The sequence below is a fragment of the Salvelinus alpinus genome, chromosome 3 (assembly GCF_045679555.1).
Source record: "Salvelinus alpinus chromosome 3, SLU_Salpinus.1, whole genome shotgun sequence".
In the NCBI taxonomy this organism is placed as follows: Eukaryota; Metazoa; Chordata; class Actinopteri; order Salmoniformes; family Salmonidae; genus Salvelinus; species Salvelinus alpinus.
The window spans coordinates 48917313-48929972 of NC_092088.1; the positions used below are offsets into that span (position 1 = coordinate 48917313).

The 12660-nt window shown below is 42.7% G+C and overlaps 1 non-coding gene across 1 annotated transcript; it reads left to right on the forward strand.

Moving 5' to 3' along the window:
- The first annotated feature begins 11833 nt into the window (after positions 1 to 11833).
- Positions 11834 to 11888, forward strand: LOC139571697 (U7 small nuclear RNA). The gene has a single exon (XR_011674336.1). It is a non-coding gene; the product is annotated as a U7 small nuclear RNA (small nuclear RNA).
- The last annotated feature ends 772 nt before the right edge of the window (positions 11889 to 12660 follow it).

The following is a 12660-nucleotide window of genomic DNA, read 5'->3' on the forward strand; positions in this document are numbered from 1 at the left end:
AACCCATTGCCGTTTATGGTTGTGAGGTCTGTGGTCACAAAATGGGACAAACACCAAATTGAGACTGTGCATTCAGAATTCTGCAAAAAATATCCTCTGTGTACAACATAAAACACCAATTAATGCATGTATAGCAGAATTAAGCCGATACCCGCTAAATTCTAAAACCACCTAAAAGGAAGCGATTCCCAAACCTTCCATAACAAAGCCATCACCTACAAAGAGATTAACTTCGAGAAGAGTCCCTTACGCAAGCTGGTCCTGGGGTTCTATTCACAGACACAAACACAAACAGAGCTCCAGGAGAGCAACATATTTAGACATAACCAATAGATAGCCCTAACAGATAGTATACAGTGGCAGAATACCGGACCACTGTGACTGACCCAAAATTAAGGAAAGCTTTGACTATGTACAGACTCTGTAGGCATAGCCTTTCTATTGAGGGGCTGCCGTGGGCAGACCTGGCTCTCAAGAGAAGACAGGCTGTGTGCACACTGCCCACAAAATGAGGTGGACACTGAGCTGCACTTGCTAACCTCCTGCCAAATGTATGACCATATTATAGACATATTTCCCTCAGATTACACAGACCCACAAAGAATTCCAAAACAAATCCAATTTTGATAAACCCCCATATCTATTGGGTGAAATAACACAGTGCGCCATCACAGCAGCAAGATGTGTGACCTGTTGCCACAAGAAAAGGGCAACCAGTGAAGAACAAACACCATTGTAAATATAGCCCATATTTATGTTTATTTATTTTCCCTTTTGTACTTTAACTATTTGCACACCGTTACAACCCTGTATATAATATGACATATGATATGTCTCTATTCCTTTGGAACTTTGGTGAGTGTGATGTTTCCTGTTAATTTTTGATTATTTTACTTTTGTTTATTTTCTATATCCCTTTCTTTGGCAATGTAAGCCTTTTGAATTTAATTGAGAGAGAGGGAGAGAGAGAGAGGGAGAGAGTGAGAGAGGCAGAGAGAGAGAGAGACAGAGAGAGAAAGAGAGAGAGAGAGCGAATAGCAAGAGGTGTAGACTGTGTCCGCTAGGAATAGAGCAGCGCTCACCAAAAAACAAGGCCTTTTGTTTTTCTTTATCATTCTTTTTAATTCCTTTTGTTAAAGGAACTCCATGCACAGGACTTCAGAGGACGCTGGGATGAGCACATAAAGGAGCTTCAACAGATTGTGGCCCAATGGACACACTCAGAGTGGGCAATAATTTGTTTGTTGAAATGGAGAAAAGCAGCAAAAAAGCAGGAAATGAAAGCTCTATCTTTTGTTTGCCTTACTTTCTTTTCATGTATTTTCCCACTCTTCCTCTTCTTCTTCTTCCAGAAGTTTCCAAATGTCAAAGGAGCAGGAGTCACTCTGGCACCTTGTTTCTTGTAAAGTTCTTGTCTGCGGGTTCCATCTCTCTTTGACTCTCCTGAAGAGCTCCTTGAGTACATTCACATGGCTCTGGGTGAAAATCAATGCACATACTGTATGTGTCTTCTTCAGCTGCTTTGTACAGGAGTAATGAAGGTTAGGAGAGAGAGAGATGCTCATACCCACTGATTGCACACAAAATATGAATCAGTACCAAGGCAAGGCTTGCATCTGTTTACTGCTATAATGGTTTAATAATTAAAAGTGATGCTCTCAGACTTTTACCCCCCAGGTGCCTTTCGGCCAATGATGGATCTGTGAGGCCCACTAATTGCTTAAAGCGTTAGAGCAGGAATTAAACATTACGACCGACCGGAGCTCCATACATGAAGGTATATATTATTGCCCTGCTTTTCTTTGACGGTAAGTTGGCAGTGGTAACCAACCTTTTCTGAGTTAACATCACTTTCGCAGTCAAAAAGAAAGCCGAGATCAGATTTTTTTTTTAAGCATGACTTAAAAAATGTAAGCCTTTGCAACATTAGCCTAATTAAAACAGTTATACAATAATATGTTTTGTGCAGTACAATAGAATACCTAATACATTATTACCGCATTTTGGCCAAATGCTTGGCGTGCCAATATTGTTCTTCTCAGACCATATTATATTTTTTTTTAAGAAAAAAAAGTTGAAGCTTGCCATTTAGAGAACAGCAAAAACAAGCAAAAATTGCCACAGTCCATATCAACTCGGCTGCTGTAGGTTAATTCATCTCAGTGGATTTACAAACACACAGCCTATTAGCTATGATGGTAATGTTATTCCCCTGAAAGGGGGGAAATCTGAAAAAGTTCCACACTGACACGTAGCATCAGCGACGTAATGAAAACGTCTGACATTTTCAGAACTGTTTTGTTTGCATTTTGGTTGTATTTTCATTTCGGCCTACAGGGAATATAGAGTATGTGGAGATGTTCATATTGAAACAAATCCTATTTTTATTAAGTTCTTAACATATTTGATAAGTTTAGTGCATATTTTCTCAGAGGACCCCACATAGGGCCCAGACTCCAAGTTTGGGAACCACTGTACTGACCTCTCTCTCTGCTTGCTTCTTCTCTCTCTGTCTCCTCTGCTCCCTCCTGGCTCCAGCGCTCCACGTCATTTCCAACCGCTCCGTTAAAAAAACGTTCCCAGATATAAAATAAAAAACAGATGTTCCAAATTTGCTCCATTCATTGAGATCACCATTTAACCAACACACATCTATTTTTGTGACTACCTGGACCTACCATTTGCTTTTGAAGTATTGAAACCAAACTATGGGATTTGAATGCAAAACATTTTAGAAAACAACTTGAAAAGGTTACTGTAAGAAGTATTCATCATTTCAAATAAGCTACATGTCGTTTTAAACTGCATATAAACACTCTAAATAGGTCAGGAGCCAGACAGGTAGCCTAAGAAGGAACAAAAATGAATTATTTAGGCTATATTGTTAGCATATTATTTCAATTATTTCAAGGTTATAGCCTACAAAGAAATACATTGTGAAGTATTTGCTCGTGCACACTTGGCTGGCAGGAACATTAACCGCTCAGCTTTTAAACAGCATTTTGTTTTATTAAATCATTATAGTCTATAAATTGCTCATATAGGCTGTGACTTAGAATTCAATTCAAATTTAACGAAACATGCCTTATTATGCTCAGTCTACAGTGTTATTGAATTCACTTTCAGAAATGCAAGTTTGGCCAGAGTCTATGGCTTCAGGCTCATGCGATGGTGCCTGGAGAGCAGGCCAGCAAAAGAAAATACCCTCTCCACGCTTGCAAAGCCACTGGGGATGCTAAACACCCTTTGGGCCACTCTTGCCAGGCTAGGCAGGGATGCAGAGTTTTTTTTTTCTTTTTCTCTACAGCTAGGCCTAAAGGTTTTTGGCAAAATAACGGAAAGCTCCTTGAAAGGCTTATTGAGCCAAATGATAGCCTATTGTATAGACAATAGAAGAAAACTTTTTTTGTTACATTTTGTGTTTAGAAATACTTTGCTTCATTGACACACTTAGCTATTGAAGGATGCAGTAAGAAGCTAAAGCTAAAGTTAAAACGGAGCTTACCTCAGCAGGAGTAAGAAATACACTACGAAGTTATCATAATACATTTGCAGACAGTGATGGGGCACTTAGTGGTGAGCAGAGTATGTGAGCAGAATGGGGGTGGAGCTGGAGCGTAGCAAGGAGCGGAATGTGCCCAACATGACTGGAGGCCGTGAGCTAGTTTCCCAAAGGCTGGAGCGTCAGCCTTCTAGCCCACTCCAATTTCGCTCCGGTACTGCGCCAATAGAGCTCACTTCACTTCACCAGCTCAGGTTATGCCTGGCCCAGCATGCCTTTGTAGGCTTCTTGTGTGCTGCTATAGCCCCTTGTTTTAGCTACTGTCATGGAGTTCGCTAAATATTTTCATAAAGAAACTGATAAAACATACAGGTGCAAAATCAAGATGACTTACAAAGATGAGGAGGACCAAGAGAGGGAATAAGGTGATGTAGTGTCCACAAATAAAGAATCATTGTGTAATCTGAAAATTAGCATAACCCGAAAGCATGATGGGTTCTATGAGCACATGCTAACATAAAGGAACGAGGTGGATAGCTAGCTATTACTGTAATAGAAAGTTATCTGCTGGCAGCTAGCCACCTCACTGACTGACATACTGTATCTATAAGGGACTATTTACCAGTCTTACACTCATTCACCCTCATTCGGGTTTTTTGTTTGTTTGGGGATGTCTGTAGACACGACAGGAGTCTCGGGACTGTCTTAAAATTGCTTTTTCTCCCGCATCTCGCAAACACACTGTCAGCAGAGTCTCAAGTTGCCTACTTGAGCTGACTGCGAGCTGTGGTATTTGGTTTCCTGTATCAGACCCTCGGTCTGTGCCACGACAGAGCAGAGTTAGCCATTTGAGAGAGTGGTGAATGAGCTGCTAAAAATGAAAATCAGTGAGGCAAATCTGGGGGACGCAAGCGAACATCACCTTCAATGTGTCCGGACTTCGTTGTCCTCATACATAGTTATGGCCATGCCACAGCTGAGCATACATTTTTATAATTTGAATAAACTAATGGTACCTGCATGTGATGGTCAGTCTCAGTGGAGGGAGAGAACAGCAGAGGGTCCTCCGGTGAGATTGACCAGAGAGAGGGGACACCGTCTTCCACCTGATGGCGAAACTTTAGTCTTTCCTATGACCAGAGAAAGTGAAATATTGCTCAATATGAAAGAAATCGACACAATGAGCTGCTGATAGTAAAAAAGCAGGCCTATCGATACACTTGGCTACTCATTCATTGTAGCTGCAGTGTCAGTGGAAGTAGGGAGAAGGGCATTTTATCTTTTGTCAAAGTGTTGAATACAAACAGTTTTGACAGTGCTGAATAAAAACGTAATCATGAACTCACTCATGAAAACAGTCGCTTTATCCTGTGTTCTTTGAGTCTCTCGCTGGTCATGGTTTTAAAAGTTATTAAATCTCACATAGTATCAAACTTTGCTGTGGGGTTGTGGAAGCTGTAGGCACAGTGATTTGAGCTATCCGATTGGCCAGCGCAGTAGGCACACTTGATTTAGCCATAGCTCTCCTGGTCCGCAGGGTAGGCGGAGTTTGTCCGTTACAAAATGGGAACAATTTGCCTACCCAGCATGCATTGCTTCTGAATCAACTGCACCTATTGACAAAAGCGCAATACAAATATAAAAAATAGGAGGGCAAGCCTTTATCATTGGCTTTTCTACAGAAATGTTTGGTGATCGACTTAGGAATGCCTGAAGATCGACCACGATCGACTGGTTGGTGACCACTACTGTACTAGAAGTTCACTGACCTTGACTAGGGAATCACAGACATTCTATTGATTGGAACCCGATCTATTGTGTATACGTACATAGATTCCACGATTTGGTTTAATTGTATCTGGCTGAAATCTAAAACAATGAGTGTGAGGAAATGTGGCAATTGGTGGTTTGTTTACATATTGAAGCTATATCTTCATGGGTAAACTTGATAAGATGTTTTGGTTGACAGTCCTGTCTCAACTTGCCTTCATATAACTGTCATATTGATTCATTTGAAATTAAAATCTAAAGTTACAGTATATCCTTCTAAATTCAGTTTACCACTGTGTACACTCCATCCTCAATTTAAAGATGCTGATTTTGTTCTCTTGCAACATAATCTTGTTTGACAGATTTTTCATAAACTGATCTGCAGCAAACCTATTGTACTATAGAAAGCACATGTTCAAACCTTATGTGGATGTACAGTATCCATCTTCTGTTTCCTACTTCTTCCCCCTTTTCCCGTCCTTGTTTCTTTTCTCCTCCGTCGTTCCCTGGCCCTTTGAAGGTCTCTTCATTGGCTGACGGGCTTCAACGGTTCATCCCGGTCTTGGCGTTCAGAAGACCTTGGACAGTGATCTGTCTGTACATCCACAGACACGCATGCATGCACACATACAAACGCCCACACGCAGCACGCACGCACACACACACACACACACACACACACACACACACACACACACACACACACACACACACACACACACACACACACACACACACACACACACACACACACACACACACACACACACACACACACACACACACACACACACACACACACACACACACACACACAACTCCCTACCTAAACCAGGATTTGGTACTGAGGTCGAATAACCTTAGAAAAATCCTATGTGCATTGTGTAGCAAATTACAATATACTGTAGGATTAACAATGGCAAGCATTAGTGTGAACAATATGGCGGGCAACGTGTTCACTTCCTTCCCTTTCACCCAAAGACCGGAGAAAGGGGAACAAACAGACAGACCGACAGACACGGGCAGGGTTGTTGTATGATGTAACAGTATTAGTGTATCTGCCTCACTGCCTACCCACATGAAAAAATATGACAGTTTACTATAGAATACTAGAGTATTTACTATATCATTTTGTAGTAAACTATAGTATACTGTAAAATACTATTATACACACTGGAGTATCCCTAGATGATGTGTAGTACTTACTGTATTCTAACCAAGATGGCGTAGCTGTCAGACGTCTTTGTCTTCGTCTTGTCGTGTCCCGTGTATATATCTTTTTATGTCTTTTTTCTTTACATATATTTAAAAAATATATTTTTCTTAACCTCAACTTCAACATACTCTCCTGCAATCCACCTCACCCAATGAGGTATGGATCTGCTATTTTCTTTACTTTAGATTTGGAACCCACAACAGAAGCTAGCCAGCTAACTAGCTACTAGCTAGTAGTCAGCTAGCCACTGCGAGTGGTCATCAGCTAACCTTAGCCCGGACAACTCTTGCTTGTCTGCACAGCGCGATTTAAAGAAGAGCATATCAGATTTTTTTTCTCCATATCTCCGGATTCCTACCGCAAGCTCTGAACCTTTTCACCTGGATCATCGCAGCTAGCTAGCTGCTATCCGAGTGGCCACTCCTGGCTAACGTCTCTGTCCCGAAGCAAGCACCAATTAGCCTGGAGCTAGCCTATGCTAGGCCCATCTCCTGGCTAGCTAAAGAGGTCCATCAGCCACTCCTTGGGCTACAAAAACTATTTTACCAATTGGCCTGGACCCCTTTTATTGCCGATACGGAGCCCTGCCGATCCATCACGACTGGACTACCGACGTAATCTGCCCGTAGGGGTTTTTCAACTGGCTCCTCCGTCGCAACAACCACAGAATGCCCATCTGCTAGCCTGCTAGCCGCGGTCCGCTAGCTGTCTAGAGCATGTCGGACTGTTAGCTGAAGAAGCCCATCGGCCAAGAAACTCGGCCACTATACCTATTTTGCAAATTGGCCTGGACCCTTTTACTATACGGAGCCCTGCTGATCCATCACGACTGGTCTGCCAATGTAACCACACAAGGGGCTACAACAGACTTCTTCCATCATGATGTCCCTCTAAGGCCCTTCTGCTAGCTTGCTAGCCATGGCCCGCCAGCTGTTTGAATCGGTGTGTCTCCAGCCCACCTAGCTACTCACTGGACCCCTGTGATCACTCGGCTACGCATGCCTCTCCCTAATGTCAATATGCCTTGTCCATTGCTGTTTTGGTATTGATTATTGCCTTATTTCACTGTAGAGCCTCTAGCCCTGCTCAATACGCCTTAGCTAACCCTTTAGTTCCACCTCCCACACATGTGGTGACCTCACCTGATTTAAATTATGTTTCTAGAGACAATATCTCTCTCATCGTCACTAAGTGCATAGGTTTATCTCCATTGTATTCACATCCTACCATACCCTTGTCTGTACATTATGCCTTGAATCTATTCTACCATGCCCAGAAACCTGCTCCTTTTACTCTCTGTTCCGAACGTACTAGACGACCAGTTCTTATAGCCTTTAGCCATACCCTTATCCTACTCCTCCTCTGTTCCTCTGGTGATGTAGAGGTTAATCCAGGCCTTGCAGTGCCTACGTCCACTCTCATTCCCCAGGAGCTCTCATTTGTTGACTTCTGTAACCTTAAACGCCTTGGTTTCATGCATGTTAACATTAGAAGCCTCCTCCCTAAGTTTGTTTTATTCACTGCTTTAGCACACTCTGCCAACCCAGATGTCCTAGCCGTGTCTGAATCCGGGCTTAGGAAGACCACCAAAACCCCTGAAATTTCCATCCCTAACTATAACATTTTCCGATAAGATAGAACTGCCAAAGGGGGCGGAGTTGCAATCTACTGCAGAGATAGCCTGCAGAGTTCTGTCTTACTATCCAGGTCTGTGCCCAAACAATTTGAGCTTCTACTTTTAAAAATCCACCTTTCCAGAAACAAGTCTCCCACCGTTGCCGCTTGCTATAGACCACCTTCTGCCACCAGCTGTGTCCTGGACACCATATGTGAATTGATTTCCCACCAATATATCTTCAGAGCTCGTGCTGTTAGGAGACCTAAACTGGGACATGCTTAACTCCCCGGCCATCCTACAATCTAAGCTTGATGCCCTAAATCTCACACAAATGATCAATGAACCTACCGGGTACAACCCCAAATCCGTAAACAGGGGCACCCTCATAGATATAATCCTAACCAATCTGCCCTCCAAATACACCTCTTCTGTCTTCAACCAGGATCTCCGCGATTACTGCCTCATTGCCTGCGTCCGTAACGGGTCTGCTGTCAAACGACAACCCCTCATCACTGTCAAACGCTCCCTAAAACAATTCAGGAAGTAGACCTTTATAATCGACCTGGCCCGGTTATCCTGGAAGGATATTGATCTCATTCTGTCAGTAGAGGATGCCTGGTTATTCTTTAAAAGTGCTTTCCTCACCATTGAACACCGCAGCCCGTCTGGTGTTCAACCTTCCCAAGTTCTCTCACGTCACCCCGCTCCTACGCTCTCTCCACTGGCTTCCAATTGAAGCTCGCATCCGCTACAAGACCATGGTGCTTGCCTACGGAGCTGTGAGGGGAACGGCACCCCCGTACCTTTACCCACTGCACTGAGGCTAGGAAACGCTGTCACCACCGATGAATCCACGATAATTGAGAATTTCAATAAGCATTTTTCTACGGCAGGCCATGCTTTCCACCTGGCTACCCCTACCCCGGTCAACAGCCCTGCACCCCCCACAGCAACTTGCCCAAGCCTCCCCCATTTCTCCTTCACCCAAATCCAGAGAGCTGATGTTCTAAAAGAGCTGCAAAATATGGATCCCTACAAATCAGCCGGGCTAGACAATCTGGACACTCTCTTTCTAAAATTATCCGCCAAAATTGTTGCAACCCCTATTACCAGCCTGTTCAACCTATTTTTCGTATCGTCTGAGATCCCCAAAGATGGGAAAGCTGCCGCGGTCATCCCCCTCTTCAAAGGGAGAGACACTCTAGACCCAAACTGCTACAGACCTAAATCTATCCTACCCTGCCTCTAAGGTCTTTGAAAGCCAAGTTAACAAACAGATCACCGACCATTTCGAAACCCACCGTACCTTTTCCGCTATGCAATCTGGATTCCGAGCTGGTCATGGGTGCACCTCAGCCATGCTCAAGGTCCTAAATGATCATCGACTTGGACAAGGCTTTCGTCTCTATCAATCACCGCATTCTTATCGGCACACTCAACAGCCTTGGTTTCTCAAATGACTGTCTTGCCTGGTTCACCAACTACTTCTCTGATAGAGTTCAGTCTGTCAAATCGCAGGGCCTGTTGTCCGGACCACTGGCAGTCTCTATGGGGTGCCACAGGGTTCAATTCTCGGACCAACTCTCTTCTCTGTATACATCAATGATGTCACTCTTGCTGCTCGTGATTCTCTGATCCACCTCTACGCACACGACATCGTTCTGTATACTTCTGGCCCCTCTTTGGACACTGTATTAACTAACCTTCAGACGAGCTTCAATGCCATACAACTCTCTTTCCGTGGCCTCCAACTCCTCTTAAATGCAAGTAAAACTAAATGCATGCTCTTCAACCGATAGCTGCCCACACCTGCCCGCCCGTCCAGCATCACTACTCTGGACGGTTCTGACTTAGACTATGTGGACAACTACACATACCTAGGTGTCTGGTTAGACTGCAAACTCTCCTTCCAGACTCACATTAAGCATCTCCAATCCAAAATTAAATCTAGAATCAGCTTCCTATTTCACAACAAAGCATCCCTCACTCATGCTGCCAAACATACCCTCGTAAAACTGACTATCCTACCAATCCTTGACTTTGGCGATGTCATTTACAAAATAGCCTCCAAAACTCTACTCAGCAAATTGGATGCAGTCTATCACAGTGCCATCCATTTTGTCACCAAAGCACCATATCCTACCCACCACTGCGACCTGCATGCTCTCGTTGGCTGGCCCTCGCTTCGTATTTGTCGCCAAACCCACTGGCTCCAGCTCCATCTATTCATTCCTTTACACTCGTGTGTAAAAGGTAGATGTTGTGAAATTGTTAGATCACTTGTTAGATATTACTGCATGGTCGGAACTAGAAGCACAAGCATTTCGCTACACTCACATTAACATATACTAACCATGTGTATGTGACCAATAACATTTGATTTGATTTGATTATCTATAGGTCTTTGATAGGTATAGCCCCGCCTTATCTCCGCTCACTGGTCACCATAGCAGCACCCACCCATATCACGCGATCCACAGGTATATTTCACTGGTCACCCCCAAAGCCAATTCCTCCTTTGGCCGCCTTTCCTTCCAGTTCTCTGCTGCCAATGACTGGAACGAACTGCCAAAATCACTGAAGCTGGAAACACTTATCTCCCACACTAACTTTAAGCACCAGCTGTCAGAGCAGCTCACAGATCACTGCACCTTTACATAACCCATCTGTAAATAGCCCATCCAACTACCTCATCCCCATAATGTTATTTATTTATTTTACTCCTTTGCACACCAGTATCTCTACTTGCACATTCATCTTCTGCACATCTATCACTCCAGTGTTTAATTGCTATATTGTAATTATTTCGCCACTATGGCCTATTTATTGCCTTACCTCCCTTATCCTACCTCATTTGCACACACTGTATATAGACTTTGTTTTGTAGTATTGACTGTATGTTTGTTTATTCCATGTGTAACTCTGTGTTGTTGTTTGTGATGCACTGCTTTGCTTTATCTTGGCCAGGTTGCAGTTGTAAATGAGAACTTGTTCTCAACTAGCCTACCTGGTTAAATAAAGGTGAAACCAAACAAATAAAACAACTGTATAATATAGAATGCTGTAATAAATGCTACAGTATTATCTGTAAAAAAAAAAAACTCTGTAGTAGATACTACAGTTTTTAATGTGCATATATCCTGCCCATTCCCCTCCCCCATATCCCAATTTCTGCCACCCATAAGTGAGAAACCTATATGCCAAGTATAGATAGTATATTGTGTTCTGTCACACCCTGGCCTTAGTTATCTTTGTTTTCTTTATTATTTTTAGTTAGGTCAGGGTGTGACATGGGGGATGTATGTGTTTTGTATTGTCTAGGGTTTTTGAATGTTTATGGGGCAGGGTTCAGTCTAGGTGTTTGTATGTCTATGGTTGCCTAGATTGGTTCTCAATTAGAGACAACTGTCTATCGTTGTCTCTGATTGGGAGCCATATTTAGGCAGCCATAGTCATTAGGTAGTTTGTGGGTGATTGTCTATGTCTTTACGTTAGTTGCTTGTGTCTGCACTTTCGTTTTATAGCTTCACGGTCGTTTGTTGTTTTGTATAGTTTGTCAGTGTTCGTCTTCGTTAAATAAAGAAGATGTATTGTTATCACGCTGCGCCTTGGTCCTCCTCTCTTCCACAATATGACGATCGTGACAGTGTTCCATGTTGGTTATAGAAAATAGCAGAAGCTCTGAACTGTCCATTCAAACCCCAGTCCTACCAACCTTCAGGTTATGGAGAATGTGCTTTTTTAGTATTTGTCCAGTAGGTTTCCTCAAGGAGAAAGCCTCCACTTCTATGTCAAACATAATAAAACAAAAACACTATAGTAAATACTACAGTATATTACAGTCTGCAAAAACACTATAGTAAATACTACAGTAATGTCTGCAGAACACGAGAGTAAATAGTACAGTATATTACAGTCTGCAAAAACACTATAGTAATTACTACAGTATTCTACAGTCCTCAAACAACTCTACAGTAAATACTACAGTATATTACAATCTGCAAAAACAATACATTAATTACTATAGTATATTCCTCCGTTTTCTTTTACTACAGTATTTGCAATAGAGTTAACTGTGGATAATACAGTATACTACAGTGAATACTACAGAACAATCTGTAAAAACACTACAGTGAATACTATAGTATTTATACCATAGTATACTCAGTAGCGTGCCGTGGGCCTGGCGCCTGGGCCTTCAGTGAGGTCCTACACAGTCCCACCCGAATTAATCCACCTGTTATTACCATCATTTAGATGCCATGGCTCTAGACACTATACATTTAGACAGAAACGCAGTATAACCAGGCGTTGCGTCACCTTGAAATTGACATTTTTTTCAGAGAATTGCAGGGGAAGAGTACAATACAGTACAGTTCAACTAATAGGCAAGAACATAGTCGAGTGCAACAGAGTTATATTAATATTCTTCTTCTATCCATTTCTGGTCCACAAACTTTGAGCTTTAAGTCCCCCAAAAAATAAATACAGTGTGTTCACTAAACAGCGCATTGTCGCACCCAAAGCAGTTTCACCGTGATGATAAAGACACAT